This window comes from Pan troglodytes, chromosome 2, assembly GCF_028858775.2.
Source record: "Pan troglodytes isolate AG18354 chromosome 2, NHGRI_mPanTro3-v2.0_pri, whole genome shotgun sequence".
NCBI classification, from domain to species: domain Eukaryota; kingdom Metazoa; phylum Chordata; class Mammalia; order Primates; family Hominidae; genus Pan; species Pan troglodytes.
The window spans coordinates 35,161,872-35,189,828 of record NC_086015.1 but is presented as its reverse complement, the minus strand read 5'-3'; the positions used below and the strand labels follow the sequence as shown (position 1 = coordinate 35,189,828).

The window sequence follows — 27,957 nt, the reverse complement described above, 5'->3', positions numbered from 1 at the left end:
TATCAGATATATGTTTTGCAAATACCTTCTCTCACTCTATGGGTTGCTTTTTCACATCTCTTTGTTGAACGGAAGTTATTAACTACAAAATAATTCAATTTATTGTTTTCTCCTTCTTGGTTAGTACTTTCTGTGCCCTGTGTAAAAAAGCTTTTCAGATTCCAAGAGAAGTGGAATTTTATTTCACGCCCAATGAGGAAGGCACAGCAGGAAAGTGACATGATCACCTTATGTTTGTAAAAGTTCATGTATGCTGCTACTTAGATATGAGAATAAAGGATTCCATGCAGGGGTCAATTGCATCAGCCCAAGTGAGAGACGATGAGATGATGGCTCAGGATTGATAGCGTTCACAGATGGGTTGGCTGCATTGAGGTGGAAGAAAAGGAGGGAATGAAGGGTAATCTTCAGCTTATAGTTTAGAACTGAGTAGGTAATCGTGCCATTTACTGAGATGTGGAACTGAAGGCACTTGGAGATATACGAAGAGTGATTTTTTAAAAAATGAGATACATTTTGTATGTGTCAAGTTTGAGATGTCCCTGGGGCACCCAAGTGGAGACATCTGGGGGCATCTAGATATGCTAGTTTGGAGCTCAGACTTAGGGCAGGAGTGCGCATGTGGTGGGGGTTAGGGAATCTGAATTCAAAGCCCTTGGAGTCCTTCCTGATCGGTCTGTAGGAAAATTGATCACTCCTTCTTTTACCTGCCTCTGTATTCTGTACAGATTTCTGTAATGGTATCAGTAAATCTTTCTTAAAAACAAATTTGTCTCACTCAATTAGTCTGGGAATTCATTGAGAACAAGGTATCTGATAATGTCCCTGTACATTGTATGAGTCATTAATTTTTGTTAACTAGATGAATGGGTTTTCTCAAAAAAGAAAAATACAGAACTTAAAAATAAATAAAAATAAACAGGCTTTTAAAAACCAAAACCTACTATTCAACTAGAATTCACAAAATGTTCTGCAAATTCCAGTAATAAGTCAATAAGACAAGGGAAAGCTTCAGTACTTGAGCAAATAGAACAAAGTTTGTTTCCAGAACGTCTAAATTGCCTCCTGACAGTGAGTAATAAAATGGTTCTGTGCTTGGTGCCTCGATGCAGAAGGGAGGATACTGGGCACCATCCTGTGGCATGATTATTTAAATAGGCTGCTGGTCTGTGTCAGGGTCAGCAGGCAGAAGATGCAAATTTTCATGACAAAGTGGAGCTAAAACAGAGCAAAACTACTTGGGGCAGAGGAGGGAACTGACGCGTCTTTCCAGCTTCCTATTTCCTGTGCCTCAGCATCTCCCAAAGTTGGCTCTTTTTGAAAGCAAGAGGAAGAGTTAACACATTAATTGAAAGCCATGTTTGTTTTCTAGGCTTATTGTCACAAAATTCTCCTGCCTCACTGCTCTGCTGAGGCCCATTTCAGTGCTTCTCAAGGAAGCATGAAGCTCAGGGGTCCGGAGGAGGACACAATTTCAGTACGGCAAACCTATCAAAACCCAGAGTTTTGAAATTCTGCATCTCTTTGTCTGGACCCATGGTGTCCATAGATAGGTAATGTGAGCCACCTTAAAAATTGGTAGAAAGAAACAGGTGAGATTAATTTTAATAACATATTTTATTTAACCGAATATATTGAAATTATTATTTCAACATGTAATATAAAAATAACTCATGAGCATCTAATATCCTTTTTTTGGTATGAAGTCTTTAAAATGTGGTATGTATTACAGTTCTAATAAGCCACATCGCAAGTGCTCAACAGCCACATGTGGTGAATAGGTACCATATTAGACTGCTCAGGTCTGGAGTTAAAAACTAATGCAGCTCCTTGGCACACAATGCTTCCTAGAGTTACAGCTTTGGTCTTACTTCCATAGACCTACCGAGTCCAAGAACATCTTCCTGCATTTGAATTTTCTTCCCACAAACACCCCCAGAGTTTCAGTTTAACTTGCTCTCTCCTTATAGCTGCCACCACTCACAAGATTCCTTGGTTCCTGTTGCTTCTGAAACTGGTAGTGGACAAGACTCAGCCCTTCTGCTCTGCCTTCCTCCATTTCCTTCACTCAGGGCCACAGACACCTGCTATATTGAGCTTTCCTATTAATATCATGAGAAAATGTGGGGAAAATACAACACTGAGAGAAAGCTTCCAGGTCCTTCAAGTCTTTTCTTATATAATGCCTGACCCTTGAGTGAGATGAAAGCTGAAAGCTTCAGCTGTTTGTTTGTTTTTCTCTGTGAAGGAGCTTCAGCATTTGTTTGTAAGGATGGGGTTTACCAGTTCTCCTGCCACTCCACCGCTTCTGCAGCTCCCACTAGTAGTGATGGCCAAAGGAGGCTTTCTACTGAAGGCCTGTCTTCCTGGTTGTCGGCCCAGAGAGCAGCAAGGCCGAGATTAACAAGCAGACCAACTCTGGAGGGCTCTGAACTCGCTGACATCACTCACGGAATCTTTCTCTCCACTGGGAATTACCAGACAGCTTTGGGTATGTTCACCTATAGAGCAAAGTAAACCTAGGCGATTGCATAGCTTAAAAAGGGGCATGAGGTTATGAGAAAATGTAGAGTGGGTGTTAATGAACTTGGATTGGGGTGGCAAAAGAGATTGACTCCGTTAGCTTGTTAGAATTTAAAGAACTTTCAGAGAAGGAAATAAAAAAGTGAAACCAATTTATTTCCATGCCAACAAAGATAAAAGAGCACCGGCTAAAGGCAAATTCCATCACCTCGTGCCTCTCACATGCCACTGGCAGCACTAGCAGCTGGGCTCAAGTACATGCTGACATGACTGTGGTGACAGTTCTGTGTCCCAAACACTCGCTCTTCTTCCTTCCCCCATCTGCAGTGAAATAGTGAAATGTTTGACAGGCCCGGCCCAGGGAGAATTCTTTCTTCATGACCTCCTCAGAGGGGTCTCACTTATGGGAAACAATCTTGGTGAACTGTGCAGTTGCCTGGGATTTAGGAAAAGTTAAGCAAGCAAAATGGCAGCTAAGGTCCCAGGCTGAGTCAGAAGGCCTGCCTGAAGTAGCTCCTGGCTGTCATGAGAGGATTGACAAGGCAACTTTGGTCTTTTCGTTAGACATTCAAACAAAATAAGAATATGCTCTAAATTCCGTCTCCAAAGACCCTTTGTGGCCTAAGTTATCAATCATTACCTGTCTTAGCCATTCAGACTGTCTGGATATTAATAAATGACTTTTAGGCAGCCGTCCTATGCCTGTGTTATGTGTCTTAATGTGGATGTGTAGAGGGCTGATTTGATAGTGTAGTCACGAGCTGCTGTGTGGCAAATCTACTCCTGGCTTTTCCTGACATATGTCTGATCACTCAGATAAATGAAGAGAAAGGGCAATGTGAATACCCAATCATTATGAAAAATGTTATTCATATTGTGGGCAATTAAGATGTATTAAGCCCATTTTATGTGAGAAATATGCAGATCAGATTCATGGTAGGTTAATCACAAGTTGAATGCTAAAACTTTTTCATTTTTCTTGAGCAAAGATGAAAGTTTCCAAATTCAGTGAATGATGAATCTCGTCCAGGATTTACATGAAGATTTTCACTGCCAACCCCATGGCAGATGTTCTCATTGCCTCATGCCCAAATTATTAGAGAAGGCTTTTCTATTTAAGACTGTTGAATCCTACCCAGCAGCCATTCTTTTTTCTTCCTCTGTAACAAAACTCCAATTTTGCTTAAGTACTTACTGTTAATGTGTCAAGTCCAAGTGCATTGTGGTGAACCCATTTCTCTTTGTGATTAGTTTGTGGTTAGGCATGCACATGTGACCCTCTTGTCACCAATAATATGAAGGGAGAGGACGTCATGGACCTTCTGGGAAATATTTTCTTCTCTGATGGAATGAGAAGAATGTCTGGAACCTCTGTCTTGTTGGATAGACTTCAAGCTGCAAATCTACATACTTTGTCTTAGGTTGGCCTTTCCGAGAAGCCAACCCTGAGAAAAATATTTAAGTTCAAGAAGTTTATTTGGGGAGTGATCTTAGGAAACAGAAATAGGGAAGTGGGGAAGTGATGGGAAAAGACAAGGGGGGTCAATAGAATGTGTTTAATGATAGGTTTCTGTGGGCAACTGAGCCCCAGTCTTGTTGAGAACAGAGTTGTCCCACCCAAGGGGTGAGGAAACCTGAGTGTTTATCTACCAGTTCTCACGAGGAGTTGTTTGAGCACTGCTCCCAGGGTGTGTTCTCCCTTAGCACTTCCTGCCTGCCCTACACATGGGATGAGAACATGCCTGTGGCTAGAGAGATCCTGCAGACAGAGAGTCACCAGTGCTGGCCATCAGAATCCTTTGGGACAGGGTACATCAGAAGGGTGAGTTCTGAGAGATATGAGTGGGCCCTGACAGTTCCTGTTAAGTTGCACAATTAACCACCTCTAGAACCATCTTCCTCCAGATTTACTTTTGTGTGCATAAACAAATCCCTATTATTTAAGCTATTTTCAGGAAGGTGCTCTCTCACTTAGAAACAGGAGGGCTATTTGGCTTATATGTGCTAGGCTAGCAATGTGTTGTTTACAGCCAGCAACCACTTTGAAGACTCAGTCACGTGTTTTAATTGCTCAGTGCTGGTGCTGTGCCATTTAAAAAATATTTCAAATATCACCCCATTTCTAGAAGTATCTAACTGATAAACTTCCTATCCAGTCTTTTTGCGGCTAGCCTCTTCTATTCCCTAATTTATCTACTGAGTAATGACTGACCCGGGAATCTTCCTAGAACATCTTTTTCATCATATCACTCTACTTTGGAGAGCCCATAGTTTAAAGATGAAATTTCTCAACCTGACCTTCAAGGTCTTCTCCATTCTGGCCCCAACCTACCTGTCTACTCTTCTTACACTCATACATAAACTTTTACTGCTACTACTAATAATACCACCTACTATTTATTGAATGTATGCTCTATCCCATATACTGTGATAAGTAGTTTACATGCATCACCCCATATAATTTGCAGAATAATCCCAAAGTATAGATAGGAACATCAAAACCATTTTATAGAAGAGGAATCTGAGGTTTCCGAAAGTCATATGTGAACAGGAAGCAGATTCCAGGCCTTCCTAAATAGAACAAGCACATTATAATTTATTATATAATTTATTCCCATGTGGACTCTATACTTCTAAAGGGCATATGCATGTATTTTAAAATTTGGCCAGTGCATTGTACAGTTCTTGCATGCATGGTAAATGTCTGAAAAAATATTTGCTGAGTAAATGTTCCCCAAGCTCCATATGGGAGACTGTCTGACACCATGACTTTTCCTTTTGAATCTGTGTCTGCCCATGTCTTCTTCCATGACACCACTTTGTGGAAAAGGAGAAAATTATCCAAAGACTGATAAGAAAAATAATATAAATCAAAATTAACTGATTTAAATATTCATTGAGGGCCTGTGGAGAAAAGGGGAGTTTCATGCATTGCTCGTAAAAATATGAGGTGTTTCTGCCTTTTCAAAAAGCAATTTGGTAGTTTCCATTAAGACTACAAAATATATATTTCCTTGGACCCAACAATTACCAATTGTAGAAATCTATCCGGCAGAAACACAAGCACTGATACATAAAACATATGCAAAAATGTGTTTTTGCTACATTGTGGCAAAAAATGGAGAATATATGGATGTTCATCAATAGTGAGATATCTGAATAAATTATGGTATATAATTATACCATGAAATCTTATGTAGACATTAAAAAAGACAAATTAGAGCTATTCAAGATGATTTTGAGGAATTAGCACAAGGTAATGTTTTCAAGAAATGCTAGAGGCAAAAAAGAATGTGTAATATAATCTTTTTTATAAAGTAAATAATGACAAAGAAGTGGTGTGCATCTGTGTGTATGTACATGCATGTGTGCATAAATTATATAAATAAGGAGGAAAGCATGAAAGACAGAAAAAAAAAGTTGTTAGCATAAATTACCTGGGAAAGAGGGTAGGGCCAGCTAGAGTGCCACTTTGGAGATAGGGTGAAGCAAACTATTGAGATAAAGGAGAAAATGACACTGTAGTTAAAAAAAAAAATCAAAGTTATGCATGTAGGCAAAATCAGGTATATGTGTGAGTATATGTGTAAATATACTAAATTAGAAGGAATAAAATAGGTGACAACAAACACTTATTTTAACCCCAATATATTCTGCAAACTCATTCCGACATTGTACCTATGAATAGAGAGATCACATCCTACTCTTAAGATTTTATTTACCCCCATAGAAAGGTCCTGTTTTCCCCAATCTTGGTCTTGTGATCGCACCCATCCTCCAGTCTTTCTTTGAAGAACAGGAACAGGTTTGGTGAGGATCATTTTGCTCTCAATAGGTTGGATGCCTTCCTATGTTTTGTTTAGTAAGATGTTGCTTACTTAGGCAGTCAGGTATATGGAAACAATTAACCTGAATTTTTTTTTCTGTCTGGTTTTCATGTTTCAGCTTCAGCCAGCCTAGGTTACCTTTAGTCACTTTAACAATTTCACACACATTCACATTCCTGAGTTAGATACTTACATTGAGATTTTTGCTTTGAATACAGCAAAGCCAACATTCCCTAGGAAAATTCTCCTAAAGGATACATTCCCCTAAAGGAAAAAAGAATGAAAGATACAGATACAAACTCATTTTTTTCAGAAAAACTAAAAAACAGCAAAACACCAAACTGCAAAACTGGCGGAAGTGCTATAAAAAGCAGTGGAACCCAAGCAAAGGGGTACGCATGAAGCAGAGAGAAACACCATGGCCAGAAACAAGTCACCCATGAAAAGCGAGAGCACACACTCAGGTGAAAAATATCTAAATCCCAGTGGTTGCTGGAACTCCCCAGACCTGTATTCCTTTCAAGAAACAAAGGAGATGAGGTTAAATGAATTACACAGGTAAGCCACATCTGCAGGAAGCAAGGTGTTTACATGGCAGTGGAGGAGACACAAGTCCTTACATTGCAAAAAACCCTATAGTTGTCTATCTCCATTAGCTGGGGAGAAGGAAAGGGTAAACACACATAAATACACACACACACACACAGCAAACAATATTCAAGTACACCTGTAACAAGAAATCTACACAATAATTGTTGCAAAAAATACCCATCAACTTCAATGGTGAGTAATGAAACATGTAGAGCACAGGATCAGTGTAGGAAACCAGAAAGAGTGATGAGAAGCAATAGTAAACAGTGGCCGAGAAAGATACGTGTTTAGAAAAAAAAATATTACTATCAAAAAGATAATAATCACAACCATTTTTCCATTATGACTAAATAAACCTAATAATCCCATCACCTTTGTGGAGCTAGAACAAAAAGCAGAAATGTAAGAGCTCAAAATAAAGATAGTGCCTTAGTCAGTTTGGGCTGCTAAAACAGAATACCATAGACGGAATGACTAAACAACAGAAATTTACTTCTCATACTTCTGGAGGCCGGGAAGTCTAAGATCAAGGCATCAGCCGATCTGACATCTGGTGAAGGCACTCATCTTGATTTGGAAATGACCATTTTCTCTGTGTTTCCTCACATAATAGAGAGGAGAAGAAACATTATCTGTCTCCTGTCTCTTCTAAAAGACACTAATCCCATTCATGAGGGCTTCACCCTGATGACCTAATTACCTCCTAAAGTTCCCACTCCCAAATACTGTCACATAGAGTATTTAGGCTTCAGCATATGAATTTTGGAGGGACACAAATGTTCAGTCCACAGCAGGTAGTAAGAATACAAGAAGAAACCAAACATGACCTTAGCAAAAAACATGAAAGAGCATATTAAATAGTAACTATTAAAATATTACATAACCATTACAAAGGTGTCTATTAAATAAAATAAAATAATTGACTAAAAGTGGATAGTAGAGGTGAAGGAGGAAGGAAGGAGAAAAAGAAAATGTATTAAATTCATCATTTATAGTAAGGAATTAATAGGTAGTGTATAAGTCGCAGTTATAAAGATAACTGCTAGCACAAAAATACATATGGTACTAAAGATGAGAAGAAACACAAAACATAAAGCAAAAGATGACACGTTAAAGTAAGTTTTGAAGCTAGAAAAAGAAAGCATAATATAAAATAGGATGATAAAAGTACTTGTCATATCCGTACTCATAAATGGGCTAAAATCTCCTGTGGAAAGAAAAAGCCTTTCATATTGGGATCACTACAACATATCCTAACAAGTTTCCTGGACCTCAAAGATAATGAAAGAATCACCTGGGGAGTCACCTATTAGGGGAAAAAATCAGCTGGATACAGATTTTCCCCAGCAACAGTCAGTGCTAAAAGACTGGAGTAACAGCTACAAAACCCTCGAGGAACTAAATAAGATTCAAAGATTTGATACTGGGACAAAAGTTGTTCAAGGCTAAATTCAACAGATCAGAACAGAAAACCACACAGAAATTGTTTTTCCTGTAAGCCTTTCTGGAGATGTCTACCAGAACAAGGGTTTGCAAACTATGGCCCTTGGGCCAAATCCAGCCCACTGCCTGATTTTAAAATAAAGTTTTATTGGAATGCAGCCACGCTCATCATTTACATATTGTCTTTGGCTGCTTTCCTGACACAATAGCAAGTTGAGTAGTTGTAACAGAGACCTTATGGCCTGCCCAGTATATATATATATACTATCTAGCCCTTTATAGAAAAAAAAATGTGTTGACCCCTGAAGAAGACTGTAAGTTCTTTAAGGGTAGGAGGTCTATTTCAGTTTTCCTTATATGCTTAGCACTTATAACATATAGGAAATGCTCAATAAATATTTGCCAAATGAGTAAGTACCTTAGTTCTCATTCTTTCACTCACCCCCTCTGCTTCCTGAATCTCTGTTCTTTTTCTTCATTCCCTGAATAGAACCTTGGTAATAGGAATACAGGAAAGTAAATAACTTTTCAGTAAAAGACTGCAAGAAGCCACAAAGAGTTAACACGCTGGCCAAACACTCAGCAGACTAACAGTGAGTTAGTCTGTGCAGAATTGCACTGCATTCTCTAAATTTCTTACAGCTTCAAATACTGCTAAGAATATCTTACATTTGTGCAATGATCTACAGATAACAATTTACTTGCTCTCTTGTCCTTTCTCTGCCTGACTTCCATTAAAATTTGTTCTGTTCTCTCATAAAAAAAAGTTTGAAGGGAAGAACGGCTATACTTAGTAGGCATAGAAATTAAACTACAGGATTGCTTATTAAATCAATCCTATTTCTCTCTCCTCAAAGCTTTTTTTGTCCCTTTTCCTACCCCTCCCCTTTTATTCATGCTAGGTTAGCTTAGACACTTGAGAAGCTTCTGAGCACCGGGGAAAATGGACATCAACCAGAACACCTCCGTTTTCCAAGAGGCAGTAAATTGATGGTTGAGAATGGAGGCTGTAGAGTCAAAGCTCAATTTTAAGTCCTCGCTTTGTCTCTTATTAGCTGTGTGGCTTTGGTTGTGTTATTTAACTCTTCTATGCCTCAGCAACCTTATCTGTGAAACGCATATCGTAATAGCACCTACTTCATAGTGTTGTGGGAAAATTAAATGTTTTAGTGTAGAATAAAGCACTTATAAAAGTACTTGGCACATAATGAGCATTCACGAGTGTCAGCTAATGTTATTGTTGCTGTCATCATCCTTCACTCTCTGCTGTTAAGGGAACAATTAGCCAGGGACTGGTTTACTCAGTGGTATCTGCAGCAGAGCTATGAGGAGAGTGTGGATAAGAGCGCTTGGACGTGCGTGGCTCTCAGGCTCCTAGAATGAAGTGTTTTCTTTCCTTTGATCTCTGCAGGGTAGTGACTGCTCTACGGGCCTCAATAGCTTCACGTGATGTTGATTTCTGTATCTTGTTGGTTATGGCCAGTGTTTCTTCAGGAATTCCACTTTTAGTTGATTATTCAGTGAAGCTGGTAAATATGATTCCCTGCAGCTCCAGGAAGAAGTAATTTCTGGTTTTTGTTATTTTTGGAAAACGTCTTTGTATGCCTCATTGCTGGTTAAATAGACAAGACTTCTGCTTGCTAGATTTCATGAATTTGGGGCTTTCTAGAAAGCAATACATTATGCTGCTTTAAATATTAAGTGTCTTCAGGATGGGGAACATCACACCCTGGGGCCTGTCGTGGGGTGGGGGGAGGGGGAGGGATAGCATTAGGAGATATACCTAATGTAAATGATGAGTTAATGGGTGCAGCACACCAACATGGCACATGTATACATATGTAACAAACCTGCACGTCGTGCACATGTACTCTAGAACTTATAGTAATAAATAAATAAATAAATATTAAGTGTCTTAAAGAATTACTTTAAACTGATTGCCATGAATAGGATTCACTTTGTTTCAGAGTTGAAGAAAGCAGTTCATGTTATAACATGCGGTGTCTGAACGCACAAATCAGGTATTCATCTGATTTTGGCCACTCTAGGACTATAAATAAAACCGTCAGTTCATCAGGTTCCAATTTTCTATCTATAGTCATTCTCAGATTTTTTTTTTAATCCTGGGATGTTCTTGGGACAATAAAAAAGATTAGCTAAGAGTGACCAAATCCGCACCCTAAATTTAGTACTATGTTACACTGACTACATACTGTATGAGCTTTAAAGCACTGTAACAACTCACAACAAAAGTTATGTAGTAAATTCTGATATAACCTTGAAGTCTCCACCCTAAGGAGGGAGTGATGACTTTCAGACACTGAGCCCAAGCAAGTGGCCTTTACACTGGTTTAGTCTGGTTTCTTTCTTGCACGGTCCAGGTTTTGCTAACTTTCCTCAGAGAATCCTGAGCCTGCTTTGCTGGCATGTGTTTCCTTTTGTCCCAGTTTTTGTTACTAGTTACCACAAATTCTTAGGCTTTGTGATATAGTTCCCTTATATTCCCTTTTAGCACAGCTCGCATAATGTATCTCTGGAAGGTTAAGTCTGGCAAAACTGGCCTTTACTACTTTACTAATTATATATATATATGAATGGCCCTCATCTGTTTCCTTGGGGTGGGCTATTTTTCTTTTAAGAAAATGAAGATGATTTCCTCTATGTTTTTTGCAAAAATTCATTATGACGGTAGGAGTGAATATGATCATGGAGATAATGGTGTTGATGTTAACAATGACTGCGCTTCCTACTACCATGCCATCCTCACAACAATCCCTATAGAGAGATTTTTATATTATTTAATATTTAGTTATAATTTATTCATATAAATTATTTGCAAATATAATAATTTATTGAGAATATTATTTGTATATTATATTCCTTTTACAGACAGGAAAATTGAGGCTAAGAGAAGTTAATTAACTTGCCCAAGATTACATCATTAACACATTTTTGAGCTGGAATTGAAACCCAAGTCCAACTGTCTGTGGAGTCCCAGGTTTTAACCACTAAGATAATAAAAATATAAACATTTACAAATGTAATTTTAAATTAGGAGATCAGATGTGCAAATCTAAAGATTGGGTCATGGACTGATTAGGAATTATAATTGTGTGGAAGTAGCTACCGGCTGGAAAGAACTCTAAGGATTCATTTTGTCCACACCCTGAACCCACTCTCCTCTACTGGGCCATGAATTCTTTTAACGACTACTTAGAATTTTTAAATATTTGTAACATTCAAGGATTTTTATAGTCTTCAAATATCTTTTGTTTTCCATTCTGTTTTTCATAATGAAAAACAAAAACTCAGACCTTAATTTTCATTTAACTAAGTTAAGGTGTATTATTTGAGGTTCCTCAGACAACAGTAAGAGATAATAGACAGGAATTAATGACCCCATTCTTGCATTAGTAGCAAGTAGCATTTTAAACTCTTTGGTTGGTTTCTAGGATGTTGGTTTTACATGTGAAACTTGGATGAATGAGCAATAAAAAGAGAATACTTGAAATGTGTATTTCCTGGCTTCTGTGTTGTCGACATTTGGAATGGTGGTGTATTTCCCACAACCCAATTTTAATATATGTTTTATTCCGTGCATCATTTTGTAAACATAGTAGAGGCCCACCATATGGCAATTTGATTGGCATGGTTGAATCTAGTGCTCGTGTCCTGAGGCTTCTGAGCTAGTGTGGAGGGAGGAGTCCTTTGTAACATGTCTCTGATCAAATTATGCTTTCTCTTTAATTTGTTTACAACTCAACAGCACCTTGGAAGCAGCTAGGTAATTTAGATGGCAGGCATAATTTCATATTTCTTAGGTTTATATTCAGGGCCAACTAAAATAAGAAGGCCTTTATTTCCTCTAATTCATTGTAAAATAAGGAGGTCTTGGGTGGGTGTGGTGGCTCATGCCTGTAATCCCAGCACTTTGGGAGGCCGAGGCGGGTGGATCACGAGGTCAGGACTTCAAGATCAGCCTGGCCAAGATGGTGAAACCCCATCTCTACTAAAAATATAACAATTAGCCGGGTGTGGTGGGGGGAGCCTGTAATCCCAGCTACTTGGGAGGCTGAGGCAGAGAATTGCTTGAACCCAAGGAAATTCCACTGGGGAGGTAGGTACAGCAGCAGTTCCTGACTTTGATATTAGAGTTGTAGAAGCATGAAAAAAATCTCCCTACGCTAAGCACTTTACTCAAGTCATCTTATTCCTCCAATTCTGATATTTCCTACAGCAATTTCCTCAGTATTTACCATCTTGTGATATATGGATTTTTCCAAGCTGACTTTTTGGAAATGAGATGTGATGTAAATAAGTGTACAACTGTATTAATTATATCTTAAAGAAACATGATTTGTGCTTATCTACTTTTCCATTTCTATCATCTGAGGACCACCCTGAGATCCACTAAGATAGAGTTGTGTTTGGCTGGGATGGGTAATTGTAGAGAAAGGCAGAATAAACACCAGGGAAGATGAGAGAAGTCAACAATGCCTGGAATTAAGGAAAGGAAAAGGAAGGAGAAATGGGGAAGGGGCAATGAGGAGGATGGGATTTAGAGAAAACCCCTTTTGTTTCTACAGGCTTGCCTGCCATCTCTCCATTCCACATTCATGCCCACAGTTTGTTTTGGGAGTGTGTGTGTGTGTGTGTGTGTGTGTGTGTACATGGAAGGCATGGGGTAATGAAAACATTGGCTTAGCTCTGTGACTAACAAGAAAAGTGGTCACTGGTTAAATAAGTTAATGTCTTTGGGCTCTGTGTTCTCATTTGTAAAATAAGGAAATTGTTGCTTCTAACTCTGAACTTTTGACTCTGATGCAGTTTCTCACTGTGTTCTCTCAAGTTCAACCAGAAAATGAAATGAATCTGAAATCCCTTCAAGTTGTTAAAAATTTGTATATATGTATAACATATGTATTAAGTATACGAAACTTTAAATGTACAACTTTATGAACTTTTATATATGTATATTTGTATGTGTGTGTATATGCGTGTTGTATGTGTATATGTGTATATATATGTACACATACACACACACGCAACACACATATATACATGCACACACCCACGTAATGGCACCTAGATCAAGATACAGAACATTTACAACACCACAGCCTTGCCTATTCTCAGTCTGTTTTTTAACTTCGTATTGATATTCACGGTCATAATTCACAAATGGAATCATCATACCTTATGTCTTTCTTTAGGTCTGGTCTTTTTTGCTCTTTATTGTACTTCTAAAATTTATCTATGTTGTTCTATTTAGCAATCACTTATCCTTTTTCTTGCTGAGTAGTATTCTGCTACCCATAATATACCATTGTTTATCCACTTTATTGTTGATGAACAATTGGGTTGTTTCTAATTTTTGTCTATTTTGAATGAAGCTTCTATGAACATTCTTGTTAAAGTCTTCTGGTGGACATATGTACTCATTTATTTAGGGTATATACTCAGACGTAGAATTACTGGGACATGGTTTTACATTTAGTGATAGGAAGAGCTACCAAATAGTTTTCCAATGTGATTGTGCCAATTGACACTCACTAATGATCAGAGTTCCCTTTGTTCCACATTCTCACTAGCACTTGGTATTCTTTTATTCGATGTAAAGACTATTTTTTATTTGGTCCTTCATTCACTTTTATTAAGAAAAAATATTAATTGAGTGCTTATGGTATAGCAGGCCCTGTGCTATGGAGAGGTTATTGTTCTTACTGTCATAAACCTAATGTTTGAGTTAGGGGCCTACAGACTTGTTCAATTATACTTGAACAACACAGACTTCTGCGATCCATTATATGCACATGTACAATACAAAATTTTTTTAGGTACTGTATGTTGGAGAGGGAACTTCTGCCTGAATTCTAATTTGGTAATACACTGCAGGGAGGGGCATCTACCTTTTTGTCCATTCTTCCATTCTGCTTTCTGGCTCCGTTGCAAAGGAGAAGTTGTAGATCTGGCTGGTTAAAGCCTAAAGCATTCACTAAGAACCATCACTGGTGCAATTTCCGGGCTTCAAATGGCTTGCAGCTCTTTTCTGAAATCTTTCTTTCACTGCCTGTCTTCTACATAGAAGGTGCAGCCACAACTTTCAGAAGATCAGAGGAGGCATATGTGAGGAGGAAAGAATTTAGCTGGGTCTTGAATGATGAGTATACCCACTGGATGAAGAAGTTGGGTATAAGTATTCTGGTTAGAGAAAAAAGAAAAGATAAAGACAAAATTGTGACTTCCAGGGACTGTTGGTGATCTGGTTAGGTTGGAGTGTAGGATTTGAGACAGATATAGTAAGTAAGGTATGTGGCCACAGAGGTAGAAAATGGACAAATCTCCAGTAGTCTTTTATGATATGCAAAGAATGTTCCCTGTTGGTGGTGAGGCTACTATGGGGATTAACCAAGATAGTGATATTATGGCATTTTCTATATTAGAACATTTTTTGTATTATTAAAATATGTCCTACATTCTGAAAAATAAAGCTGAAAATGCTAAGTAATATGTGTCCTATTTCTAACAATTGTGGAGTGGATTCAACACTATTCAGTTGTTACACAGAAAAGTGCTATTTGAAAATGTTGATTACTGAGTCCTCTAATTATCAGCATCCTACTGAGTAGTGGGCTTGTTAATACTTCAAGAGTAAGGGCTATGTCTCTAGCCTCTTACATCTTATACATTGAAGACATTTCAGAGTAAACTTAAATCCAATGTTCTCATTTTATTTATAGAGATTGATGCTTATTTATTGTATCTCCAGCATCTCCAGATCAGACTGCCCAATTCTCTGGATGCACTCCAGGGTTTGTGCATCCTAGCATTGTGACAGGTTGGGCTAGATCATGGCAGATGGATAAGAAAGGTAAGCATATCTGAAAGTCAACATCTGGGGTAAAAGTGAACTGAAAAATAACATAGACTATCCCAATAGAGGGTCAGTTTAAAACAGTTGTGCAAGGAGTCAAGGTCCAGGTCAGAAGTAACGAGACAGAACTAGAGACCTCAAGGCAGGATGGGGCTGATTCTGAGACATCTATGAAGGTATGAAACACTGAAACCAGAGTCTTGTTATAGAGGAACGTTGGTTATGGTCATAATCATTGATGGGAAGAAAGTCCTGAAGTATACGGCGTCAGTTATTTTTTTTTAATAGGTAAACATTACTTGATTGCCATGAGGATGGCTAAAGTCTGATCTTGGTATGCCAAAAAAAAAAAATGCTAGACTGAATTAAATCAGCTGATATACTGTGTTGCAACTGAAACCAATAACTGTAAGGAGTTGCATATGAGCTAGGATATCCTGTTGCAAGGAACAGAAAATTTAACTTCAATTGACCTTTTCAGTGAAAGGGATTTATTACTTTATGAACCTGAGCATGCAGAGGCAATAAAGCGTCCATGATTGGTTGATCCAGCAGTTTGAGGGTAGCACTACGGATTTAGTTTCTTTCCATCTCCCTTCTATGGCTCTCACGGTGTCATTTTCCTCCTAAGTCTGGTTGCCCTCATGGCTTTAAGATGGCTGTCATAGGCATTGGGATAATACGGTTTCTGTTCAATGCTGGCAAGGTACAGCGGGTTTATGGCCCAGCATTCTGAGCAAGAGTCCTACAATCAACCTTGATTGGCTTGCACAGGTCACAGGCCCACCCTTGAACTCATGCTTGATTAAAACCAACCAGGGACCACTATTGGAGTGAGGGGGAAGTTTGAGCTTATTCTGAAATAATATGGGATGCATGGAGAGAGGTAGCTATTCAAATAACATCTGGGGGCTATTAAAAGAAAGACATGAAATGTATTGGGTGGGTAACCAACTGTGTCAATTATAAGCAAGAATACTTGACATAAACTGAACTTCTGGACGCCACTCGCCGAGAATCTAGACCCCCAGCACTAGGGTTACTAATTCAGTATCTCTGCATTTGAGTGCATTTCCCCTATTTATGTGACAATAAAACACTTTTGGGAACCACAAGAATGCATGACTTTAGAAAAATTTTTTAAATTTTCCATGAATTCTTTTCCTTTATAACAATACTATTAGTACATGTTTATAACCTAAAATTTAGAAAATACAGAAAAATAAAGAGGACAATTTGAAATATTTTTCTTTCTTCCATGGGAAATGCGTGTATTTCCTAAAGAGGGATGGTATTGCATTTGTTAAGTGGAAGTACTGAGCATGAGCTTTGAAAAATCTATTGTGCTCCTTTCTGATGAATGCTTTACATTTCATTAGAATTCCTCTACATCTTCAGAGCAATTTTGGGATACTTGCCAACAGTTAATGGTCTCGCTGTACTATTAACACACAGGGACAGAGGAGCTTTGTCATGTCATCACCAAGACTGGCTTTATGGAGAAAGCCATTAATCAAGGCAAGCAGGGCATTTTGCAAATATCCAGGCCTGGCGAATCCAACCACCTTAACTGAGGAAACTTGTACCTGGAAGAATCTAAATGTGACTCAGCCCTCCCTGGAAATGACTGAGCTTCAGCCTGAAGGACTTCGTTACCTGAGGGAAATCCTTATGGATCAGGCTTGAATTATTTTTATTTACATGCTTTGTTGAAGGTGAGCTTGTTTTCCTAAACTTGTATGTTCAGCTGTTCACCTGAACCCCTGGACTGGAGGGACTGTTGACACTCACAGTTCTCTGGATGGGTCACCACTTGCTCTGCCAGCACCATGCTCTCACCTTGTTGGAAGGAAGTTTAATTAATACAGAGAAGATGTCATAGAGGTGATGAGTTTTAAATGAGCATATTATGATAACAGAAAATGTTCCAAAGTTCTATAACCTTCAGTGCCTCTCAAGAAAGATTTCCGGAAGTCACTTTATAGTCCCTAGGAATGACAGTCACATAGCAGGATTGTTTCTTCTTCTTTTTATGCACTTTGTGCCAGGGATTCTTTTGAGAATCTTAGGAAACCTATGGATCCCCTCCCTAGCAAAATATATATACATACAATAATTTTAATGTAATTTTTGAACTATCCCTAGACAGGTTAACAGGGCCCAGATTGAGATATACGATAACTCCTCTCATGAATGGTTTAAAAACTGGACTCTTGAGTTAGGCCACTATAGTTTATTTATTTACCTGCTCTGATACTTGTGTGATCTTCAGCAAGCTGCTTAATTTCTCTGTTCCTCAGTTTCATTAGCTACAACATGGGAATAATATGAGAACTTACTTCCTAAAGCTATGGTGTGCAATAAATGAGATAATGATCTGATCTGCCACAGGGGTGTAGTGCTAAGTTCAGGGAGGAACTGTATTGTGACCAAACCTGCTATAATACTTTATCCACTCACTGATTTAGGTGAAATTGTCGAGGGTGCTGCCTGTTACATTACATAGCATCCCATCCCCTGAGGCCAAGTTTAGTTTACTTGCTGTGCACTGGGAAACCATGGCAAGGTTTTAAGTAGAGGAGTGATAAGATTTTTCATATTTTCTTTTCTTTTGCATTGAGTGTGCAGAGAACGAATAAAGTGAAAGCAGAGAGGCCACTTGGGGAGAGACAGCACTAGTCCTAGGTCATTAGTTGATGTGGAAAGTGAAGGAGAAGGAGTTGAGAATAATCCTGAGATTTTCATCTTGGGTAGCTGCGTGGTTTAGTGGCACCATTTATCCAGACAGTAAGAGGGTTTTGTTTTTATTCGGAAGTGGATATAATAATATCGATAAACTTTGTTTTGAATGCTTGAGCTCGAGGGCTCGATGGTCACTGACTTGGAGATGGCTGATAGGAAGTTGAAGGTATGAAAAAGGTAGGGTGGATTTACACGAGGGAATCATCAGCACATAAGTAGTATGAAGTTCTTGAGAACTTGGAATAACAGAAGAATAAGAACATGAAGAGGGGCAAAACATGCATCAGCATTTATCAAGAAAAGTGAAGAAATCCATAAAGAAAACTGAAGTGAGCCAGAGGACGAAATGAAAATTATGATTTGGGTCATGGACTCCAGAAAATGTAGAGGAGAACGGGGCATTCAGTGAAGTCACATGATTCTAAATGATCATGTGAGATTAGAACTGAATAGTACACAGTGTTTGCCAGAAAATTTTACTAGAATATTGAAGGAAAGCATCCTCATAGTAAGCTGATACAGGAAAGAGGTGTGGGAAGTGGAAACCATGAGTGTACATGACTCTTAAAGCCTCTGAATGCAGAAACCCAGGTGCGTTCATGTACACAGAAGGACATGGGGAGAGGGGCTATCTTTGTACAGTCTGCCATAACAAAATACCATGGACTGGGGGGCTTACACTTACTACTCACAGGTTTGGAGGCTGGAAGTTGAAGACCAAGGTACCAGCAAATCTGATTTCTGGCGAGGACTGGCTTCCTGGCTTACAGATAGCTGCCTTCTCACTGTGTTCTTACATGGCCTTTCCACAGTGCCAGTAAAGTGAGATGGGAATAGCTCTCTAGTGTCTCTTCTTACTAGGACACTAATCCTATTGGATCAGGGCTACACCCTTACAACCTCATTTAATTACTTAATTACTTCCTTATAGGCCTTATATCCAAATGCATTCACACTGGAGGGTCAGGGCTTCGACATAAGTATTTTGACGAGGACACACTTCTGTCCATAGTAGGGGCATTTGTGTGTGAGAAAAATTATTAACAAGTAAAATCTAGAATTTTTCTTGCTGATTTGGCCTGCAATTAGTGAGGCTGACTGCCTTATTCCCAGCTCAAAAAACTTCTAGTGTAAATGTTAACTTTTCTCCTAGGGACCCACAATAAATTACTTGTGTCGATTGGCTCTCCGGCATCTATTGTTTAAAGATTTGGGAATACTGCCCCATGGAGCTCTGCAAAGCAGCCACTTTGGCCACAATTCCTGATTACCTTAAGCCCATCAGTATGTCCCATGCTCCTGGCCACAGTGATGGTTAATAGATGGGCACATATCCCGACTCAGGCTAATGAGAGCCAAAGACACTTAATTTCAGGGATTTTATTTAAACTCTCAGGGTTGCAGACCAAATTTCTTCTAGATTTGTATTAGGAAACATGTAGGCCTAGATGCTACTGGCAACCATTTTGTGACTATGAAGGTGCAGAACTATTGAGAAGCTGGAGCTGAAAAATAAAGGGAGAAAAAAATGGGCCTTGCCTGCACTGTTTAAGCCCATGCATCTAGTCTCCCTCCAGGCTTTCTCAGAAATTGAGATAATAAATTCCTTTTATTGCTTAGGCTAGTTGGAATTGGGTTTCTTCTTAAATGTAAGCAAAAGCATTTTAGCTAATACACCCTTCCATTTCTTTGGACACAAGTTTAGAAATAAAAATTAAAATATCCATTTATTTTTTACTTTGCAGCTTACAGGAATATTACACATCCATTATCTCATTTGATCTTGACAAATAGCATGCCATTTTAGAGATGAAGGTCATTAGTGGACAATTTGAAACTAGAATTTGCATCTTTGATTCTTACTCACTACATCACCATTAAATCTGTTTTAAATATAATCAACTAAATATTGAATCAGTAGTTACATGTTTCACTGCTAAGGCCATCTTCATGTTGTGTTTTTAATTTTAATGTATTGTTCTACATCACTGAATCCTTTTACAAAGACTACTATGACCTGTAGTGAATAATCAATACTTTAGTATTAAAATACATGAAATATTAATGAGTCTGTAAAAAAAAATCACAAAGTTACTTTAAATGCTTTTAGCCGTCCAAGCCTAGATGGATTATATTCTAAAGTCTTAAAGAAACTTGCAGGTTTATGCTATGCTTATTATTTTAAGATGATGATGATTGTCCTCATTTTTGAGACTTTTTGGAGAATGGGAGAGGCACAACAAGGGCAAACCTGGGAAAATACGATGTGATTTTCAAAAGGGAGATGTGAAGAATTACCTAAAGCTTGATATAGAAAAATCTAAAACACTTCTTGAAGATAATTAAGAAATGTCTCATTTGTGGAAATTTGGAGAAGAATTTGACAAATACTGGTATAAGCCCTTTCTGTCTAGCTGACTTGGTCACTAATACAAGTCAGTCATATCAATAATAATAACTTGTTAGAGACCTGGTTACTATTTTGAAAGCTCAAAGTTACTCCACATTCTTCTGTGATCTCAGCAGAACTTTCTGTTTTCCTCTGATAGCTTTATGGATAAGTGGATAAAATGAAAGCTGTAAGGTGAGAGAAGATTTACAGGTAATTTGAAAACATACCCTTGGAGTGACTGTGTCTGTGACTCAGCTGCCTAGAAAAGGGTTGACTCTATACATCTTTTGGTGGCATGCTATCCACTTTATTCTGTGTGTGGCTCCTATTTTGTTTATTTTGTTGTTATTTTCCCTTTCATCCCCACTTGCAGTGCCATTTTTACCTCTTAGATGCTCACTCTGGTGTATTTATTATAATAAGTGAACTTCCTAGGTTTCTTGAATATGTTTATTTAGATATTGCTGTACCTTGGAAAATATATGGAGTAGTGTGTGTGTGTGTGTGTTTTTAAATCTGTTAAATGTAACTGAGATATAAATCAGATTCTCTTTCCATTTTTACTTCCACTCAATGTTATGTTTTAAAGAACTATTTATGTGTACTTGGTAAATCTGGTTTATTGCTCCTGACTATTACATAGTTTTCATAGCATTCAATCACATGCACTTGTCGAGTTCTACTTATCCATTCTTCTGGAGATGAATCTTTCTTTCAAGAACAATGTTGCAGTAAACATCTTTGCTTGCATCTCCTTATGGACCCATACGAGAGATTCTCTGAGGCTCATTCCCAGGAGTGAATGATGCCAAATTTTTCATCACACTGTCTGAACTAGTGTATACTTTCATCAGCTGTCTGTGGGGATTCCTTTTCTTCTGACAACTTCTAAGCATTTGATGTTATCCGGTTTTCTATTATTATCAGTATTATTTGTATGAAGTTGTATCTTTTTTTTTTTTTTAGCATTTCTATGATTATTAAGATTATCTGTTTGTATTTGTTTCCCAGTTTTTGAAGTTTCTAATCGTATCCTTAGTCCATTTTTTTTTTGCTGATTTTCATAAATTTCCTAATAGTTCTACGTACTAATTCCTTGTGCATTTTGGATGACTCAAATGTCTTCTCTCAGTCTGTCACCTGCATGATAATTTTATGTGCTTTCGTAAATAAAATTCTTTAATTTTGATATGGACAAATTAATCAACTTACACTCCACTTACAATTATGCTTCTTAGAGCTTATGTAAGAAATCCTTGCCCACTTTAACATTTCTAAGACATTTTAATATATTTTCGACCTTTGCCTTGATGGTTTTACCATTTCCATTTAAGATTCTAATATACTGAGAGTTTTATATATGTTGTATATGGATTTTAACTTTATTTTTCTTCAGCTAGTGAACCAATTTTGTTAACTACACTTACTAAATAGTCCAATTATTTTCTTTTTAATTTGTGATGCAAAGTCTATACCCACATACACACACATATATGAAAATCCACATATACCTCTTCAGTTCTGCTTCTGTACTTTCATATTTCGTTGACCTAGTTTTCTCTTCTTGAACTAGTAATATATCCTAATTAATAGTAATATGTTTCTGTGATATATCTTGCTTGCTGGTGGGGTAAGTCATCCATGTTTGCATTTATTTGTAAAAATTTTCTCAGCTTTTTGTGAAGTTTTCTTTCACAAAAATTTAAAATTCAGTTTGTCAATCTCCTTCAAAAAATACTACCAGGCACAAAAGTTAATTCAAAATGGGCCATAAAATTCAATTTAAAAATGGAAATTGGAAAGGTGAAGCAAGATGGCAGAATAGACAGCTCCATCAATTGCCCCCCACCACTGCAAGGACATGAATTTGACACCTATTTACACACACAAGAAAAATCTTTTTTTTTTTTTTTTTTTTTTTGAGACAGAGTCTAGCTCTGTCACCAGGAGGCTGGAGTGCAGTGGCGCGATCTCGGCTCACTGCAACCTTTGCCTCTTGGATTCAGCAATTCTCTTGCCTCAGCCTCCTGAGTAGCTGGGATTACAGGCACGTGCCACCACGTCCAGCTAATTTTGGTATTTTTAGGAGAGACGGGCTTTCACCATATTGGCCAGGGTGGTCTCGATCTCTTGACCTCATGATCAGCCCATCTTGGCCCCCCAAAGTGCTGGGATGACCGGCGTGAGCCACCACGCCTGGCCAAGAAAAAATCTTTATAAGAACCAACATCAGGTGAGCATCCACAGTACCTGGTTTTGACTTCATATGGCTGAAAGTGGGACCAAAGAGATAGAAAAAACCAGTCCTGAATCACTAACACCACCCCTCTCCCACTCCCAACAGTGGCAACGTGGTTCAGAGAGCTTCTCTGGGCACTGGGGGAGAGAGAACACAGCAACTGTGAGGCAATGAACTCAGTGCCTTCTTGTGTTAGAGAAGAAAGGAAAACCAGACCAAACTCAGCTGATGCCCACCCATGGAGGGAACATTTCACCCAGCCTTAGACAGCCTGGAATCACCAATCCCAGAAGTCCAAACTGGAGTGCCTGCAAACCTCAACACTGAGGACTCCAGTTCTCTGTGTGTCCAAGTAAACTTGAAAGGCAGTCTAGGCCATAAAGACTGCAAGTTTTAGGCAAGTTCTAGTGCTGAATTGGGCCCAGAGACAGTGGACTGGCATTGTGGGGGTCAGGGCTGGGGCCGGGTGGGGGAGTAAATGACATACTGAGAAACCAGCTGGGGCAGCCAAGGGAGTGTGGCATCACCCCTCCTCTAACCCCAGGCTGCACAGCTTGTGGCTCCAGAAGAGACTTCTTCCTTCCACTTGGGGAGAGGAGAGGGTAGAGTAAGAAGGATTCTGTCTTGCATCTTGGATATCAGCTCAGGCACAGCAGGATAGGGCACTGGTCAGAGTCATAAAGCCCCTGTTCCAGGTCCTAGCTCCCAGCTGGCATTTCTAGACACATCTTGGCCAAAAGGGAGCCTGCTGCCTTGATGAGAGGGACTCAGTTCTAGCAGCATTCATCACCTTCCAACTGAAGAGCCCTAGGACCCTGAACAACTGGTAGTTATACTCAGGTCCTATGTTGAGAGCCTTGGGTGAGCCTCTGAGATTTACCAGCTTCAGGTACCAGCACAGTCACAGGGAAGTAGAGCACCAAGTCTCTTGGGGTCCACAATTCCAGGACTTGACCTTTGGCTGGCATTTCTGGACCTTCCCTGGGCCAGAGGGGAGTGCACTGCTCTGAAGGGTGAGTCCCAGGCCAGGCAGTATTCACTACAAGTTGATTTAAGAGTACTTGGGCCTTAAAAGAACATCTGAAGTAGTCTAGTAGTACTCCTCATGGCCTGGGATGGCATGGCTTTGGGGTGATGCTCCTCTGTCTTTGGAAAGGGGAGGGAAGAGTGGGAGGACTGCATCTTGTGGTTTGAGTGCCAGCTCAGCTGCTGTACAATAGAGCACCAGGTAGATGTCTAAGGTTTTTGACCTCTATGGTTCCTAAATCCCAGATGGCACCTTTGGACCCAGCCAAGGTCAGGGGGACTTCATCACCCTGAAAGGAAGAACACAGGCCTGACTCGCTTTGTCACCAGCTGATTATGGAGTTCCAGGGCCTTGAATAACCATAGGCAGTAGCCAGGGAGTAGTTACAGCAGGCCTTGGGTGAGACCCAGTGCTGTGCTGGTTTCAGGTCTGTCCCAGTACAGTCATAGTGGTGGTGGCTACACTCTACCCCCAGCTTTAAGTACCTCAGAACAGACACAGAGAGAGATATTCTGTTTGTTTGGGAGAAAGTAGGAAAACAGAATAAGAGTGTCTGTCTGTTAGTCCAGAAAACTCTTCTGGATCTTGTCCAAGACCACCGAAGTGATACCCTATGAGTCTACAAGAGCCACAGCATTACCCCCTAAATGCTTGGATTACCCCCTAAAGGAGATAGAGTTTAGATTACAATACCCTAGTCTTTTCAAATATCTGGAAAGCTTTGCCAAGAAGTATTGGTACAAATAAACCCAGACAGTGAAGGCTACACTAAATATCTAACTCAAATGAATATCTTTTAGCATCAACACCATCCAGGAAAACATGACCTCACCAAATGAATTAAATAAGGCACCAGAGACCAATCCTGGAGAGACAGAGATATGTGATCTTTCAGACAGAAAATTTAAAATATATGTGTTGAGGACACTCAAAAAAATTCAAGATAACACAGGGAAGGAATTCAGAATTTTATCAGATAAATTTAACAGATTTAAATAAAAAGAATCAAGCAGAAATTCTGGAGCTGAAAAATGCAGTTTATATACTGAAGAATGCATCAGAGTCCTTTAAGAACATAATTGATCAACCAGAAGAAACAATTAATGATCTTGAAGACAAGCTATTTGAAAATACATGATTAGAGGAGACAAAATAAAAATGAATAAAAAACAATGAAGCATGTCTACAGCATCTAGAAAATAGCCTCAAAAAAGAAAATCTAAGAGTTATTGGCCTTAAAGATGAGGTAGATAAAGAGATAGGGGTAGAAAGTTTATTCAAAAGGATGATAACCAAGAACTTCCCAAACCTAGAGAAAGCTATCAATATCCAAGTACAATAAGATTGTAGAAGACCAAGCAGATTTGACTCAAAGAAGACTACTCAAGGCATTTAATAATCAAACTCAAAAGAGTCAAGGATAAAGAAAGGATCCTAAAAACAGCAAAAGAAAAAAACAAAAGACATACAATGGAGCTCTAACACGTCTGGCAGCAGACTTTTCAGTGGAAACTTTACAGGCAAATGTGGTTTGACTGTGTCCCCACCCAAATCTCATCTTGAATTGTAGCTCCCATAATTCCCACGCATTGTGGGAGGGACCAGGTGGGAGATAATTGAATCATGGGGCAATTTCCCCCATACTGTTCTCATGGTAGTGAATAAGTCTCACAAGATCTGATGGTTTTATAAGGGGAAATCCCTTTTTGCTTGATTCTCATTCTCTTCTCTTGTCTGCTGCCATGTGAGATGTGCCTTTCACCTTCTGCCATGATTGTGAGGCCTCCTCAGCCATGTGGAACTGTGAGTACATTAAACCTCTTTATTGCATAAATTGCCCAGTCTCAGGTATGTCTTTATCAGCAGCATGAAAATGGACTAATACAGTAAATTGGTATTGGTAGAGTGGGGCGCTGCTGTAAAGATACCCAAAAAATATGGAAGCAATTTTGGAACTGGGTAACAGGCAGAGTTTAGAACAGTGCAGAGGGCTCAGAAGAGGACAGGAAAATGTGAGAAAGTTTGGAACTTTCTAGAGACTTGTTGAATGGCTTTGACCAAAATGCTGGTAATGATATGGACAATGAAATCCAGCTGAAGTGGTCTCAGATGGAGATGAGGAACTTGTTGGGAACTGGAGTAAAGGTGACTCTTGCTATGTTTTAGCAAAGAAACTGGTTTCATTTTTCCCCTACCCTAGAGATTTGTGAAACTTTGAACCTGACAGAGATGATTTAGGGTGTCTGGCAGAAGAAATTTCTAAGCAGCAAAGGATTCAAGAGGTGACTTGGGTGCTGTTAAAAGCATTCCATTTTAAAAGGGAAACAGAGCATCAAAGTTCAGAAAATTTGCCATCTGACAATGTGAGAGAAAAGAAAAACCCATGTAGAAAGCTGAAACTGGATCCCTTCCTTACATCTTATACAAAAATTAATTCAAGATGGATTAAAGACTTAAACGTTAGACCTAAAACCATAAAAACCCTAGAAGAAAACCTAGGCAATACCATTCAGGACATAGGCATGGGCAAGGACTTCATGTCTAAAACACCAAAAGCAATGGCAACAAAAGCCAAAATTGACAAATTGGATCTAATTAAACTAAAGAGCTTCTGCACAGCAAAAGAAACTAACATCAGAGTGAACAGGCAACCTAGAGAATGGGAGAAAATTTTTGCAATCTACTCATCTGACAAAGGGCTAATATCCAGAATCTACAATGAACTCCAACAAATTTACAAGAAAAAAACAAACAACCCCATCAACAAGTGGGCGAAAGATATGAACAGACACTTCTCAAAAGAAGACATTTATGCAGCCAAAAGAAACATGAAAAAATGCTCATCATCACTGGCCATCAGAGAAATGCAAATTAAAACCACAATGAGATACCATCTCACACCAGTTAGAATGGCGATCGTTAAAAAGTCAGGGAACAACAGGTGCTGGAGAGGATGTGGAGAAATAGGAATACTTTTACACTGTTGGTGGGACTGTAAACTATTTCAACCATTGTGGAAGTCAGTGTGGCAATTCCTCAGGGATCTAGAACTAGAAATACCATTTGACCCAGCAATCCCATTACTGGGTATATACCCAAAAGATTATAAATCATGCTGCTATAAAGACACATGCACACGTATGTTTATTGCGGCACTATTCACAATAGCAAAGACTTGGAACCAACCCAAATATCCAACAATGATAGACTGGATTAAGAAAATGTGGCACATATACACCATGGAATACTATGCAGCCGTAAAAAGTGATGAGTTCACGTCCTTTGTGGGGACATGGATGAAGCTGTAAACCATCATTCTCAGCGAACTGTCACAAGGACAAAAAACCAAACACCACATGTTCTCACTCATAGATGGGAATTGAACAATGAGAACACATGGACACAGGAAGGGGAACATCACACACTGGGGCCTGTTGTGGGGTGGGGGGAGGGGGGAGGGATAGCATTTGGAGATATACCTAATGTTAAATGACGAGTTACTGAGTGCAGCACACCAACATGGCACATGTATACGTGTGTAACTAATCTGCACCTTGTGCACATGTGCCCTAAAACTTAAAGTATAATAAAAAAAAAGAAAAGAAAGAAAAACCCATTTTCTGAGGGGAAATACAAGCCAGCTGCAGGGATTCGCATAAGTAATGAGGAGTCAAATGTTAATTGCCAAGACAATGGGGAAAATGTTTCCAGGGCATGTCAGAGACCTTTGTGGCAGCCCCTCCCATCACAGGCCTGGAGGACTAGGCGGAAAGAATGGTTTCATGGGCTGGGCCCAGGGCCCCAATGCTGTGTGCAGCCTAGGGACTTGGTTTCCTGCCTCCCAGCCACTCTAGCCATGGCTAAAAGGGGCCAAGGTACAGCTTGGTCTGTTGCTTCAGAGAGTGCAAACCCCAAGCCTTGGCAGCTTCCAGAAGATGTTGAGCCTGCAGGTACACAGAAGTTAAGAACTGAGGTTTGGGAACCTCTGCCTACATTTCAGAGGTTGTATGGAAACACCTGGATGTCCAGGCAGAAGTTTGCTTCAAGGGCAGGCATCTCATGGAGAACCTCTGCTAGGGCAGTGTGGAAGGGAAATGTGGAGTTGAAACTCCCACACAGAGTTTCCACTGAGGCACTGCCTAGTGGGTCTATGAGAAGAAGGCCACCATCCTCCAGATCCCAGAATGGTAGATCCACCAATAGCTTGCATTGTGTGACTGGAAGAGCTTCAGACACTCAATGCCAGCCCACGAAAGCAGCCAGGAAGGAGGCTATACCCTGCACAGCCACAGGGGTAGA

The 27,957-nt window shown here is 39.3% G+C and overlaps 1 pseudogene; it reads left to right on the top strand.

The window, feature by feature from the left end:
* LOC750199 (uncharacterized) overlaps nt 1-27,957 on the top strand; it is a 45,529-nt pseudogene that overhangs the window by 7,366 nt on the left and 10,206 nt on the right.